The sequence below is a fragment of the Asterias amurensis genome, chromosome 5 (assembly GCF_032118995.1).
Source record: "Asterias amurensis chromosome 5, ASM3211899v1".
Taxonomy (NCBI): domain Eukaryota; kingdom Metazoa; phylum Echinodermata; class Asteroidea; order Forcipulatida; family Asteriidae; genus Asterias; species Asterias amurensis.
In genome coordinates this window covers 13,357,570-13,373,256 of record NC_092652.1, presented here as the reverse complement: position 1 = coordinate 13,373,256, position 15,687 = coordinate 13,357,570, and the positions used below count along the sequence as shown (strand labels likewise).

The following is a 15,687-nucleotide window of genomic DNA, read 5'->3' as shown; positions in this document are numbered from 1 at the left end:
GTGGCAATTGTTCTTTGAAAAAGCGCCGTCTTTCTGCGGGGTGGTTTGGTGCGTAACAATTGATTATTCTGACCCGAGCCTTAGAACCAGGCAAAGTTGTTGTGATGGAAACTAATCTACCGTCATTGTCCCGTAACTGGTCCATCGGTTTCCAGGAGTACCGGTTTGAAAACAAAATGGCTACGCCACAACTAGAACTAGTCCCGAAAGACCAAAAACCTTTAGAGTTAAATTCTTTGGCCCAGCCTCTAGCTTCATAGAAGCCGGAGGCGTGGGTCTCCTGCAGCAGTAGAATGTCGGGTTTTCTACTGCCGCAGGAGGTGGAAATTTGAGCACGCTTAACCGGGTTTCTCAGCCCGTTTACATTTAAAGTACATATGTTTAAGCTACACATAATAAATATAACAAAAATGCCAAAGTTGTGTGTGCCTGTGAATGAGTAAAGAAACCAGTTCATTATTCAATGTTCAATGTTCATAGGGTTTCCTTCTCCTTGATTTCTTTCGTCGTTGGCTTCTGAACTCCAGTTCCGGCGAAGGCTCTGGTTCTGGTGTCTGGGGTATTTGTGCGTCGTGGAATGACGACTCCGACTCGTCCGTGGTGAGGTGGCGTTTTGTTGATGTACTTACCACGGACATTTGTGATCCGTCGGAGTCGTCGCCGTCGTCGCCGTCGTCTGAAGGGTGGTCTGTTGATGTAGGCAGGCTTGAGTCACTTAGGTTGGGTTCTTGGTTGGGAGTAGTGTTTTCTAGTTTCGGTGGGGGTTTAGGTTTTGGCTGTAGTGTAGGTTTCGGTGGGAGTGAAGGTTTCTTTTGTTGTTCCTTTGATTTTGGCGTCAGTTTTTGTCCAGGGACGGTCGAGGGTCGTTGTCCGGGGGTTGCTGTGGGTGGTGGTGCTGCGGTGGGTGGTGCTGCTGCGGTGGGTGGTGGTGCTCGCACCCCCGGTACCTCCGGCTGGTTGTTTGGTGGTTCTTCGGGGTTATCTGTCTTGCTGGGGCGTCCTTCGGGGGGAGGTGGAAAATCCATAGTAGCTCGTCTGTATGTTGTGGTCCGGTACCCGACCGGGCAATCCCGGGCAAGGTGTCCTATTTGGGTGCAAGTGTGGCATTTCCTCGGTACCCGACACTTGGCGCTCCCGTGGCCGTGCTGCTTGCAGTTAGTGCAGAATTCATTGGGACATTGAGCCCCCATGTGTCCTTGTTCATTACAAATACGGCAGGTCGGTGTTTGCCCGTTGTATGTGATTCTGATCGTCGTCTGTCCAATTTTCAAGAAACTCGGTATTGATTTGGTCAGAATCATTGCATAATGTCTAATACCGTTCAGCCAGGTCTCGTGGGTTTTCCAGTGTCCCCGGCGGTGTGAGACTATCTTCCCAAAGCCGGAAAGTATGGTCGACACCGGAGCATCCCCCATCTCCGTCGGGGCGTTGAACACATTTATGTACGTCGTTCGTTCTTGCGTTCTGCTAATCTGGGCAGGTTTGTCATCAACGGTTAGTGGGTGGCTCTGTAGTCTGTTTGCTGCGTCGGCTGATTTGAGGGTGATGCACCACTTCTTATCGTGTAGGTGTTGCAGGCAGGAAACCTCGTCTTCATTAACTATTCTATCCAGTTCTCGAAACATTGAGTCGGGTGTTGTTTTCTGGTACAGGCATATGTCGAGGCTCAAGGGCCTATCCAGCGTCCGTGACGCTGCCATCTCTCCGAACTCCAGAAGATAGCTTCAAGTTGCAGAAAGCTCAATGTTAAAGGTAGTATTTCGAGCTTGAGAGTTAGAATGGTGTCCACAGTGTATTGTTATAACAATCCAATGACTTTTCAATGACACCCATAGAGAAAGTGTACAGCCACGTACAAAAAAACAAAAAAACGCAATAACACCAGTCAAAAATGGGATAAGGACTTGGTCAAGTTAACAGTTTTACTATTTTGACTAATCAAATCAAGTTTTACGCCGTACCCATGATCTTTGAAAAAACTTCCCGGAAATACAGGTTTTTAAAAAAAATTACACTGTTTCTATGAGTTCTGATGCTTTTAAAATGACCATCAATAAAATATATCTTAATCTAAAACAATTTTGGGAAGTGTACAACATGTAATTTAATTTTAATCGAAAAAATTATGTTTCGGAAAGCTGGGTTTGTTTACACTTCAAGAGCCATCGTGTTTGTGCACAGACACAAAACGTGCATTACATGACGTCATGGTGACGTCGTCCAGAATTTTATGTCGGAAATCACATTAACAGGACCTGACTAGTGTATAGCTGAAAAAAGTTTCAGGATCGGCGGTCTACTTTTTGAGATATGGTGTTAACTAGGTTTGCTAATTAAATATTCATAAGCTTAATTAAGGCTTATTAATTAACAATGTTAGCATTTTTGTACGATAAGAATTAAGCTTATGTTCTAAGCTTCAATTTGGTATAATAAACTCACTCTTTCGTATTATGGTTTAGGAGATTAGGCTGCCACAAAAACGTGTACAAACGCTATGGGATTTAGGGAGAAACAAAGAATAATAATAAAAACAACTAGACATTAGGTGTTTGTGAACAAACACAAAGCTGTTCCGTGTTCTTTTGCCTGGATTATCTGCTAAAATGACCAAGGAGTCTATAACTGAAAAAAAAGTTTGAAAATGTTGAATACTGTCTTGAGTTATGGTGCCACTTCCGGTTGACCCGGAAGTAGAGGTCAACTTTATATCACGATTTTCAAAGTTTATTTTTAATGCCTAAGGGTTCTAAAACTAAAAAAGGTTTGAAAATCGGTTGTATAGTACTTCAGATATGGTCCCACTTCCGGTTGACCCGGAAGTAGAGGTCAACTTGAGGTCACGGTTTTTCCAAATTAATCTCCAATCCCCAAGGAGTCTTTAGGTACAAACAGGGTAAGAATCGGCCCTGTACTTCTTGAGATATTGTGCTACAAAAATTTTCCAATTAAATATGCAAATGAGGGTCACGTGGTTAACTAATTAAGATTTAAAAAAAAAAAAAATAAGTAAAGCTTATGTTCTAAGCTTCAATTTGGTATAATAAACGCACTCTTTCGTATTATGGTTTGGGAGATAACCTAAACAAAAAACGTTTACAAACTAATGCTTTGGTTTTCTTATATTAAATTATTTTACTGGTCAATAGAGGGCGGTTTGTAAGATGAGTGGTCTTACTATCAACATCTCCTTTTTACTAGTCAAATGTTCAGTTTAAAAACAGATTAAAAATCGGCCCGGTACTTCTTGAGATATGGTGTTACAAAGATTTCCCAATTAAATATGCAAATGAGGGTCACGTGGTTAGTTAATCAAGAACTTAAAAACAAAATTACATGAGGAATTAAGCTTAGGTCCTAGTCTTTAATTTGATATATGATATAACTCTTTTCAAGTTATGGTTTAGGAGAATAGGCTGAAACAAAAAGCGTTTACAAAATATTGCTATTGTTGTCTTCCATTAAATATTTTTTACTGTCACTAGAGGGCGGTATGTAATATGAGTGGTCTGTTTACTAGAGGAGATGTTATTACTAGTCAAATGTTCAGTTGAAATGTTTATCTCAAAAAGTTCAATTAAAAAGTTTAATAAATGTAAATAAAAATAATATTTGACTCAGGATTGTTTGATTTGTTGGTTTCTTGAGTTTAATGCAGTAATTTAAGAGTCCAATGTCATGTCACAAAAAACTACATTTAGGATAAAATCCTTGTATTTGGTCAGTGGTTTGATGTTTGATTTAGCACGAGTGGATTTCGCTTAACTCTTAACGGCCACCAAACTCTGCGCTTACGATCACCATTTTCTGCTTACTGTGCAAGCACGGAATACAAAGTGCGAGCTTGGAAGCACACAAACAAAATAAATCCCTGCTTAGTAGTCTATTTCGCTTGACGTAAGCGCAGAAAACACTGCTTCTGCTTAGCACTGAATAATATTTGTTTCCAGAGCAGAGCATATTGGGCCCATTCGCACAGGATTTTTCAGGATGCAAGTTCCCATCATGATAGGCTTAGGTGACTAGTGAAACTTACTACTCGACTAGTCGCACCTCAAACCCAACTACGACACTTGTCGAGATAAATTACGGATTCTCAAGATTTGTGCCGCAATGTGCTGCAAGCGCAACATTAATTATGTTGCGATTAGTAGTAAGCAACATAACTGTTTCACCAAACAGGTAGTCGGGACTAGTTTTGTAGTCAACGTGTGGGCATGATTATAATGGAGTAGAGAAAAACAGTAGTCGCGACTCAAATAATAGAGAGGTTTCGCAAGTGTACAGATAAACATACAGATACCGATACGTCGACACTTTGTGTGTTCAAGTGACGCGTATCCGCGACTATCGTATTTTGCATATACGCTCGTACATGATACGGGAGCTTATATTTCCAAAAATATTTCCCACGGAATAGCTTTCACATCGTGCTTGATATAGATAGAATTTGTTTAGTCATTTGCAAGCAAAAAGATCAGAAAATGTAGTGTATAAAACATGGGGTCTCTAATCGGTCATACGTATGTCAGAAAAACACTCATGATGAATGGGAGCGCACTCAAGTGAAACATACCTATAGTTTGCGAAACAAAATTCAACACATGGCTGATGTGAACGGTTACGGTTATCATATCCGTATCTGTTTCTGTATCCGCACGCTTGCGAAACCTCTCTAATAATTTGAAGTCGCGACTTTTAAGCACACTAGTCGCCCCGGCCTACTTTTGCACAACTAATTATAAAGCACGGTTGTCCTGTGAATGCAAATCAAAATTTTTAAGTCACTGTTTTGTAGTGACAGTTTCACAGGAATTGAGCACAATAATATTAGTCAACTGTAGCAATTTTGTTGTTGCGAATTGTGACGCTCAAGAACACATTCCCTGCTAAGCTGTTAATTACGCTTAGCGTAAGCACAATTCCCTGATTACGTAAGCGCTGCGTTTCTTCCTTTAAAAAGTCATTGGCACAGGACCAGACCAAACAACATATAGCTTTTAAAACACAAAAAGCAGCTAAACACAGCAAATACCATTCCTCATTTTGTACAAGTCGTGAATCCAGGTATTCTGCTCAATTTCTGCATTTTTATAAAGCAAAATGTTTTGCCTATTTATTATAAGCAGCTCTATACAAATGACCCACTCATCAACCACAATAGAAAAGTCAGCATAATAAAATCGCTGCTTTTGTATTCCTGCCAAAGAGTTTTTGTATGTCATGTTATAATTTCCGAAAAGAAAGCAAAATACTTGAATTAGTTTAGGCAAATGGTCCCCGGCGCAAACAAGGTGACTTCACCCGTAAATGAGTCCAAATCCCAGGCGTTCTATTTTCGTCGTCCACGCTCGTCGCCTTAAACGAACCCGGTCAACTCGGTCCCAAACCAACTCGGTCCCAGTCATACGTTGACAGTTTTTTCACTCATTTCTCAAAAACGAACCCGGTCAACTCGGTCCCAAACCAACTCGGTCCCAGTCATACGTTGACAGTTTTTTTCACTAATTTCTCAAAAACTACAACACCACAGCAAGTAATATTTTAAAGGAAGCTTTCAACTGTCATCATCTTCAAACTGTTTAAGTTTAGTGTAATTCTGTGGACACCATGGTATGTCGTCGTCGTCAAAAACGTACCCCTATTTATATACGCACGTTCGTTAAACAAAAACCCTATGCCTTCATGTACGTCCAGAACTCGGTTAGGAAACGAAGAAACAGACACTGCGCTGTGTTCCAGAACGTAAGTAGAAAACCAAGAAAAAGAGACTTGAGTAGACTCCTCTCAAGAAGTCACAACTCATGATAGGTACATACTGAATTGCATTTACCATAGAGAATGTTGAACAATAACATGGAAGTGACTGCATCCAGTTATACTCAAACGCGTAGACTCATCTCAAGAAGTCACAACTCATGAAAGGTACATACTGTATGGCATTTATCAAAGAGATTATTGAACAATAACATTGAAGCGACTGCATCCAATTATATTTAAATGAAGATTACGTGGCTAATTAATTAAGATTTTAATTTTTTTTACATTTAGAGTAAAGCTTATGTTCTAAGCTTCAATTTGGTATAATAAACTCGCTATTTCGTATTATGGTTTGGGAATTTAGGCTTTAACAAAATGCCCTGGTTAAACCTATGGGCTTTTGACGGAAACAAAGAATAATAATAATAATAATAATAAAAACAAATAAAAATCTTAACAAAAACAATAGCTGTTCCGACCACTACGTCGGAACAGCTAATAAAAATCTAGACGAAAACAAAACCTGTTCCGACGGACAGTCGGAACAGCTAATAATAAAAAAAAATAAAAATCTCGACGATTACAATAGCTGTTCCGACTAAAGTTCGGAACAGCTAATAACAAAAAAAAATAAAAATCTCGACGATTACAATAGCTGTTCCGACTAAAGTTCGGAACAGCTAATAAAAAAAAAAAAAAATCTCGACGATTACAATAGCTGTTCCGACGGACAGTCGGAACAGCTAATAATAAAAAAAAATAAAAATCTCAACGATTACAATAGCTGTTCCGACGGACAGTCGGAACAGCTAATAAAAATCTCGACGATTACAATAGCTGTTCCGACTAAAGTTCGGAACAGCTAATAATAAAAAAAAATAAAAATCTCGACGATTACAATAGCTGTTCCGACGGACAGTCGGAACAGCTAAAAAAAATAAAAATCTCGACGATTACAATAGCTGTTCCGACGAAAGTTCGGAACAGCTAATAAAAAAAATAAAAATCTCGACGATTACAATAGCTGTTCCGACTAAAGTTCGGAACAGCTAATAAAAATAATAAAAATCTCGACGAAAACAATAGCTGTTCCGACTGGATCGGAACAGCTAATAAAAATAATAAAAATCTCGACGAAAACAATACCTGTTCCGACTGGATCGGAACAGCTAATAATAAAAATCTCGACGAAAACAATACCTGTTCCGACGGACGGTCGGAACAGCTAATAATACTTTTGCCCATCCCAGCGCCTTTGGTTAAAGCAAGGCGCTGGGAACGAGCGAAGTTAGACTGGGCCCCTGTCTTTGGAATGACGTCAGACGTTCAGGCTAGAGCGAAGGATGACCTGAGGTGTATGCCGTCACCACGAGAGGGCGAGTGTTATCGTTCGATTAGCTCTTGTCAGGGGCTCACCCACAGGGATGCGTTTTGGCGGCGGTAACCAAAAACTGTTTCGGTTGTTGGTCGTTGGTTCTGCTGTTCAGACTGAACGATAACCGAGTTGTGAGCTCGGTTACCGTTTTGGTTATGACGTCGACGCTAGAAACAATTATTGGTTACAAAACGCACCTTAGGTGAGCACCGCGGGTAGACCAGGGGAAGCCAAACGAACGTACCCTTTGTTAACTGGCGATAAGACGGTTTTGGCGGGAAAATGGCGGCCATCTTGAAAAATTTCCGTCATCTTGAATTTGTTCTTGCTCATATGTGTTTGAAAAAAAACCATGTGAAACAAATAAAATTTCTACTTATTCTAGGTTGTGCATTTTATTTTAGGGGAAAAACGGAATTTTAAATTTGTGCAAATTATGCATAATTATTATATTTCCCCTGCTTATTTTTTTCTACTTTTTGGATATGTTCATTCACAGGGTTACAGGAGGCACTTGCAAAAAAAAAACATTTGTGCTGCAATTTTGTCTAGGTCAAGCCATATTTCGGCTTAGATTAACTAGACTATAGTCTTGGAATCAAGTCAGTATTTGTTGGGACGTCCGACCGGAACTAACTTTAGTTGTGTACCCTACGTCTGCAACTTTTCTTGCCTCACGAAAATATCGTGAAATAATATTGGAAATCTTCGAATAATGTGATCTACTGCTTACAAAGTGGCTAATGTGCGTCATACTCAGCGAAATGTCCTCACTGAACCTTCCGTCGTCGGTGGACGATCGTGCCTGGGTGGGGAACAACAACTCTGCTGAGCACAGCGGACAGAATAACAAAACAAGAGACCGTTTATCCTAGGAGACACTGTCTCGGGGACGCTGGACCATAGACAAGCCAGGTAAAAAAGTGGTCTGGGGACACCGGGGGACAGAATCTCCGTCCACACAGGTATCACGGTCTCAGAAGTCCGGCGTGCTTAAAGTTCCGGGTGACGTCACAGGGCATTTCGGCACGCAGTAGTCATTGTCTCTGATGCCGGCCGGCGCGAGCCAAGCTTTCCGGATAACGTAGTGGCTATGAGTCTCCTGTACTCTGCTGCCGCCGCGAATAAATCTCCGAGACCTTGTTTTGATTATTATCGTACGTGAGTGCTTTTCCGCCTGGCAACTCAAAACCCTCTTCTGGCTTTCATAAGAACCTTCTTTGTATTTCCTGCTCCTCAAATACTCGATTACGTGACTATTTTTTTCTTCAAATTTCTGTCGTAGAAGCTCCACTCGTTCACCGCACTCAATTTACTTGTGGATGCCGCCAAGACAGCTACGAGCTCGAGCAAAACAGTTGACTCAGCCCGGCACTAAAATCGACAACTTTCGCTTGCTGTGCGCAGGTATGAAATAACCTGAAACTGCGATATTTGGTAACCCGGAGCTTTTAGCACGCAGGACGTCTGAGACCTCGACAACGCTGTCGGTCTCAGATGTCCGGCGTGCCAAGCTTTCAGGGATGACGTCTATAGCCTACTCGCTTGCCGAACTGCCAAGCCACGACCGAGTTGGACTAAACCACTCTGTAGAATGGGTGTTATGCGGCAGTGCGTCTGCGCTATATTCGTGAACGGCGGGTATCGTAAGCAGACAGCGCGCCCGTCTTTCCGCGTAACACCCCTTCTACAAAATGGTTTAGTCCAACTCGGTCGTGGCTCGGCATGCCGAGCCACGACAGTTCGCGGCAAGCGAGTAGGCTGGTGCCCGTGTGTAACAGCGCTTGGTGACCAAGTGACAACAAAATAAAGCATTGAGAATAAACTGAGAAGTCAAAAAACGTGCGATGCGGCAGAAAAACAACAGTGAGTACCGAGCAGAAAATGTCATTTTTTAAGGATGTTTTTTAATTTAACTCAACAAAAAGGCCATACAAGCATCATGATTGTATATTGAGTGTGTGGTGAAAGTTTCGGGTGTGCAGTACAAAGGAAATGTTAGTTGTTGATGGCGAACGGTCGTAAAACTTTCATCTATCAACGCCGATTTAAAACACGTGTAGCGTTAAGGAGGTCAAAAATATTAGACTCCTATAAGGCTCACGGGGGGGGGGGGGGGGGCCTTAAAGGTTTTAGAAGTATAGGACCACTAGTTGGAAAACTTCAATGTCCATCAAGTTTGTATGCATACTCTAACGTAATCAGCTGCTAATGGCATCGTTAGTTTTAAGTTCCAATTCAAAGAAAAAGCTGCCTGACAATACCTTGAAAACAGGACATTTGAGTATCGTACCCTTGAAACAATATCCCATTAATAATGGGATATATTGATGATAAGCACAGTACATGTATATTCTTGGGGTCCGGACCCGGTTATTTTCATTTGGAGGGTGCATATTCTCGGACGGACGGGCACTGGGACTCGTCATATAAATTGAGCATCGGATTAATTATGGGTGCGTTCGTTTAGCTTCCCTGGGTCGACCCCGGTGTGCGGCGTTTTCTTTCCCCAGGACGAACGTGGGTAATTATCTGCGCACGTTCGTCCTGGGAAAAAAACCCGCCACACACCGTTGTCGACCCAGGGAAGCTAAACGAACGCACCCAAAGAGTCAATGAATAATTTTGTGTAGGCCTACAGTTTAAAAACCGAGACTTCCGTCCGAGTATTTTTCGAGTTTTTTTTAATTTTAAATTTAGCATTTTACAGAATCAGAATCTTCAGAAATTATACTGCAAATATAGCGCATTGAAAGGCTTTTTAATAAAACACAATTTTTCATGCATGCTCATAAATTATCATACTTAACTACCTAAATTTTAAAATGGGCTTTTTGTGTTAGATTTCCGAGAATGGCGTCAGCATGTCTGGCTATTTGGGATTCGTTGTCTCTTTCATATCAGTTGGTACGTTACATTCTGAGATGTGTATGACTATAGTGAAAACTGCTCTTTGTTTTGTGGTATAGATGGTCTAGTTGTGATTTCCTCCCGCGTCACCAGTTAGACGAGATTTTAAACGTCTATATATGGTGCGTTCGTTTAGCTTCCTTGGGTCGGCCCCAGTGTGTGGTGGTTGTTTTTTCCAGGACGAACGTGTGCAGATCGTCCTGACCCCCCCCCCCCCCCCCGCGTGCCAACCCGCAGGCGCTGGTTTGTTTATCAACAAAAGAAAAATATTTGTCTAAAGCCTCATTTATTGTAGTCTTGAAGTCAAGACGGTAATTGTTAAGTGTGGTGTGTAGTTACAGCGCGGCGTAGCTACGGGGACGATACACGCACCCTCGATCCCAGTATGTGTGTGTGAGTCAGTCGCTACCTACGACTGTTGCATGTGTAACATCGCACTGTGACTGTTGCATGAAAGACAGACAAATAGGCAGCGCCTAACGACTTGTCATCAAGTTTACATTTATCGTAGACCAATGACGCAAGAGGGCGCTATTTTAGGAAATTATAGACCTTATCGCAAATACCAATGCGCAAGCGCAGACTGTTGAATGAGGTGCATTGTGGGATATATATGAATCAAATTTGTAATCAGCTAGACCACAATGCACCTAATTCCAAGCTTTACGCGCGCGCCCCAGTATTTGCGAAAAGGTCTATGTGTTGGCTATCGGGTAGACTAAAGCCACGATCACAGACTTGGAACCAAGTCTAACTATACTCGGGCGTGCCGCCGATCTAATCCGTTTTATTTTGCTACACTCTGCAGTCGTGAGTCGAGTTGGCCATCGGTAATCCATTTGTGTAGGCAGCGTTTTCTCCACGTTTATGGTCCTCCCTTTATTTAGTAATTAGTGTGGGGCACCAAAAAAGGAAAAGCATCCCGTGGTTTTGGAGATTGTTACAAAACGTAAGTAATATATTTTACAGTCAAATATCGTAGGACTAGGGTCAATTGTTATCGACCCTCACCCTCACATGTTTTCGATCCCCAATATATTATATTCCCGTTTATTATTTATAATAATTATTACCGCGAGACTGTGTAACAAAAAAAGCTCCACCAGTTATGCCAATGACAGACAGAAGCTATGCTGTTTACTCACGGTCTGTATTTTCATCAGGCTTAATCATGCTTGGGAAAAAAGTTTTCTATCGTAGGTTATGCTCTGAAAACATGGATGTAGAAAATGATGAATTGGAATGAATTTTTAATTTTGGTAGGCCTATCGTAGGAGTTCCTGTTTTCAAGGTGTCCCTAAAATCGTGGCAAATCTTTTACCTCTCTGTGCGCGATGTAAACATTCCCTAGATTACAAGAATTTTGGTTTTATTTGCCAAGCAAAGAGTCTCCTCTCCCTTGACCAAAACTTAGAAACACATAAGCCTCCACTGGTTATTTGCACTTGTAATGCAAAAAGTTTGGTATTTTAGGCGACAAAAATGTTCAGGCCATAATATACAAAAAATTGCCCACCGAAAAAGGTTCATCAAACACTATTTCAATTCACAATCACGTTGATCAAATCATGTGACTGAACATTCTGCTGAGCATTCTGAAGAAAAAAATACAGAGGCTTAATATAAAGGAGCCGTGTGCCTTATAAGTTATAAATATTATTTTCCAAGATTTTTTGAGATTTTTTTGTAACCCTTGTATCAATATTATTACAAATATTAAAATTTAAGAGTCCCTGCCTGTAAGAATGTACCAAATTAGGGGGGGGGTGTGATTCATGGGTTCGCAGATCTTCTTCCAAAAAATTAGAGTGATACACCATCATACCAAACGAACAAATCCAAAATTTTAGTTTGCTGACGCTTTCGGTTTTGGAGTTACCAGTTATCAAAGTTTGGGCCAAAAAGCCCTCAAGAAACGAGTAGTACATTCCCTGTAAACACAAAAACGTGCGCCAAGGTCATCCCAGAAAAAGTAAAACATTTTTTGAAACCTCCAGTTGGGCTTATAACAAAAGTAAAAAAAAAAATTTGGGATCTCGTTGGCGCGTCATGTTACGCGCACCTGAACCTTTGACGAACAGTGCCCTCGTGCCATTTTCAACGCCTCATAACTCAACGCGCCTATAGGATCCCATGAATTGAACAAGTTCAAATGAAAGAGCTTGCATCCCTAAAACAAATTTAAGTGCAAAGTGAGTGGGATCTCGTTGGCGCAGAGAGATAATAGAGGTCAAAGTTCAAATTTTACCAATATATTGCGTTTTCGCACCTCCGTAACTTCGCGCGCCAACAACAAAATTTTTTTTTATGGCAACTGGGTATTGGAACAGTTTTCTTCTAATGATAAATGAAAAAAGAATCTTGGGATCTCTGCAACTTGCATGTCGAAAGATTTTTTGAAAATTTTCTAAAGTATTGTCATTCCACACATTTTGGCCTAAATTGGCACAACATTCACTTTTTTCATCACTGTAAGTATCTGTGCCAACAAGATCCCATCAATGTTTTCTTGTATTTGGTTAAGTTGAGTGTTCCTAAACAGATTTCAGTTGAAAAATAATTGGGATCATGTTGGCCCACCAATATAACAAAGGTCAAAGGTCATATGAAACTACACTACTGCCTATTTCGGGTGATTTTGCGTCGTCTAGAAATCCACGCGCCAATATGATCCCATTAAGTTGTCTGCGTTTTATGATTATATAGATTCTCAGCAACACATAAAAAGCAAAAACCAAATGGGATTTGAGTGGCGCTAACAAATATTACAGATCAAAAGTTCACAATACATGCCTATACACATTGTACTTATGCATTGCTGTGGCAACCGAAAGTGAGAAATATCCCCCAATTTCAAAATGTTGGCAAACCATGAAGGGGATAGGTCTCCAAAACGAATTTTGGTCAAGAGATACACTGGACTTGTTTTTACAAATGGTGTTAGTTTAATGTTGGTTGGTAACTGTTGCCAAGGTCAAAGGTTACAAAGAATATGGGTGTTTTTTATATTTTCTGTCAAGAGCCAACTTCGGAGCCTTTTCAAGATTTTATTTAACGAACAAGGGCTCTTTCCTTTATGTTGGGGAAAACCACTTATATTATCTAGGCACATGTGATTGTCCCAAATTATTTATAGAGCCCTTGTTCATTTGATAAAACGATGACATGGCTTTGAAGTTGGCTCTCCACAGAAAATATTGGTGTTTTGTAATACATTTTCTGTCAAGAACCAACTTCGAAGCCCTGTCAACATTTTATCAAATAAGGAAGGGCTCTATAATTAATTTGGGACAACCATATGTGCCTAGATATTATAAGTGGCTGTCCCAAACTGAAATGATAGAGCCCTTGTTCTTTAAATAAAATCTTGAAAAGGCTCTGAAGTTGGCTCTTGACAGAAATATAAAAAACACCCATATTCTTTGTAACCTTTGACCTTGGCAACAGTTACCAACCAACATTAAACTAACACCATTTGTAAAAACAAGTCCAGTCTATATCTTGACCAAAATTCATTTTGAAGACCTATCCCCTTCATGGTTTGCCAACATTTTGAAATTGGGGGATATTTCTCACTTTCGGTTGCCACAGCAATGCATAAGTACAATGTGTATAGGCATGTATTGTGAACTTTTGATCTGTAATATTTGTTAGCGCCACTCAAATCCCATTTGGTTTTTGCTTTTTATGTGTTGCTGAGAATCTATATAATCATAAAACGCAGACAACTTAATGGGATCATATTGGCGCGTGGATTTCTAGACGACGCAAAATCGCCCGAAATAGGCAGTAGTGTAGTTTCATATGACCTTTGACCTTTGTTATATTGGTGGGCCAACATGATCCCAATTATTTTTCAATTGAAATCTGTTTAGGAACACTCAACTTAACCAAATACAAGAAAACATTGATGGGATCTTGTTGGCATAGATACTTACAGTGATGAAAAAAGTGAATGTTGTGCCAATTTAGGCCAAAATGTGTGGAATGACAATACTTTAGAAAATTTTCAAAAAATCTTTCGACATGCAAGTTGCAGAGATCCCAAGATTCTTTTTTCATTTGTCATTAGATGAAAACTGTTCCAATACCCAGTTGCCATAGAAACAATTTTTTGTTGTTGGCGCGCGAAGTTACGGAGGTGCGAAAACGCAATATATTGGTAAAATTTGAACTTTGACCTCTATTATCTCTCTGCGCCAACGAGATCCCACGCACTTTGCACTTAAATTTGTTTTAGGGATGCAAGCTCTTTCATTTGAACTTGTTTAATTCATGGGATCTTATAGGCGCGCTGAGTTATGAGGCGTTGAAAATGGCACGAGGGCACTGTTCGTCAAGGGTTCAGGTGCGCGTAACATGACGCGCCAACGAGATCCCAATTTTTTTTTTTTACTTTTGTTATGAGCCCAACTGGAGGTTTCAAAAAATGTTTCACTTTTGTTGGGATGACCTTGGCGCACATTTTTGTGTTTACAGGGAATGTACTATTCGTTTCTCGAGGGCTTTTAGGCCCAAACTTTGATAACTGGTAACTCCAAAACCGAAAGCGTCAGCAAACTAAAATTTTGGATTTATTCGTTTGGTATGATGATGTATCACTCTAATTTTTTAGAAGAAGATCTTAGAACCCATGAATCACCACTTGGTACACTCTTACAGGCAGGGACTCTTAAACATCAGCTTGGTGATTCAATTATCACTTTTTCTGTTTACGCTTTATTAAAAATATTAAGGGGAATTTAAGATTTCAGTCTTCTCCAACTCTTAAATTAAAGGGTGGTGCTGTGGGTGGGGCTAATTCGTGGGGTACATACAATGCGAGCGCGAAAGTGCGAAACCCTTACGGCGTGGGGTCAGGGGGCCGCTAAAGAGCCCCGGGAAATTTTTTGATCCTAGATGCTCTGTGGTGCATTCTAAGGTGAACCTGGCTACTTTCCTTAGACTTTTTGAGGGCATATTTGGTAACGTTTTTAACAACATTTACAATAATTGTTTTCTGAACACAAAACTTGGAATGAAACCAATGTTTTTTTTATAATCGTTGAAAACCTGAATATGGTTGTTTGTTGAAATGTGTCATCATCATCAAGAGTACTTCTTACCAGCTTGGTTGGGTAATAACAGACATCTACTCCATATAATTATATTGTTTATTTTTAAATAAAATGTGAACAGATCAATAATAATATACAAAATTGTACTCTTCTTGTTCATTACGATTCCCCCAAAACAAAACTATTAATTGTGCTCTCCCACTACCCTGGTTTTTGGTCATAGAAAACTAGTGAAATAAAAACATCAAATTGAAAAGAATTTGAAGACGTCTGAAGAATAAGCTAAATTTAAAAAAATTCCCATCATGATAATATCTCAAAACATCAAGCTGTTAAACAAAACGTAAATTTATTTGAAAATTACCAAATGGGCATTTCCATGGTTAGTTTCGTTACACATTTAGCTGCTTAACTCTGTTTTCTCCAATATTAACATGATAGCCTATCAAGTCTCCATTTTTGTACCATGGCTACATCTTGCCTAGACCTATATGCAAACAAATTACAAACTTCTAGACACATTTATTCGGTTGTTATGATCAGTTTAATTTTGGTTAGTTACGTTACAAAAAAGGGACATGGGAA

The 15,687-nt window shown here is 40.2% G+C and overlaps 1 protein-coding gene across 2 annotated transcripts in view; it reads left to right on the top strand.

Moving 5' to 3' along the window:
• The first annotated feature begins 8,891 nt into the window (after positions 1 to 8,891).
• Positions 8,892 to 15,687, top strand: part of LOC139937845 (tropomodulin-2-like) — a 106,795-nt gene continuing 99,999 nt past the window's right edge. Inside the window, exon 1 of one of the 2 annotated variants that reach the window (XM_071933192.1) lies at positions 8,892 to 9,001. The gene's annotated coding sequence lies outside the window, so the exon portion shown is untranslated. Of the gene's footprint in view, positions 9,002 to 10,801; positions 10,995 to 15,687 lie in introns of those variants that run through there. The other variant, XM_071933191.1, reaches the window with a different exon arrangement.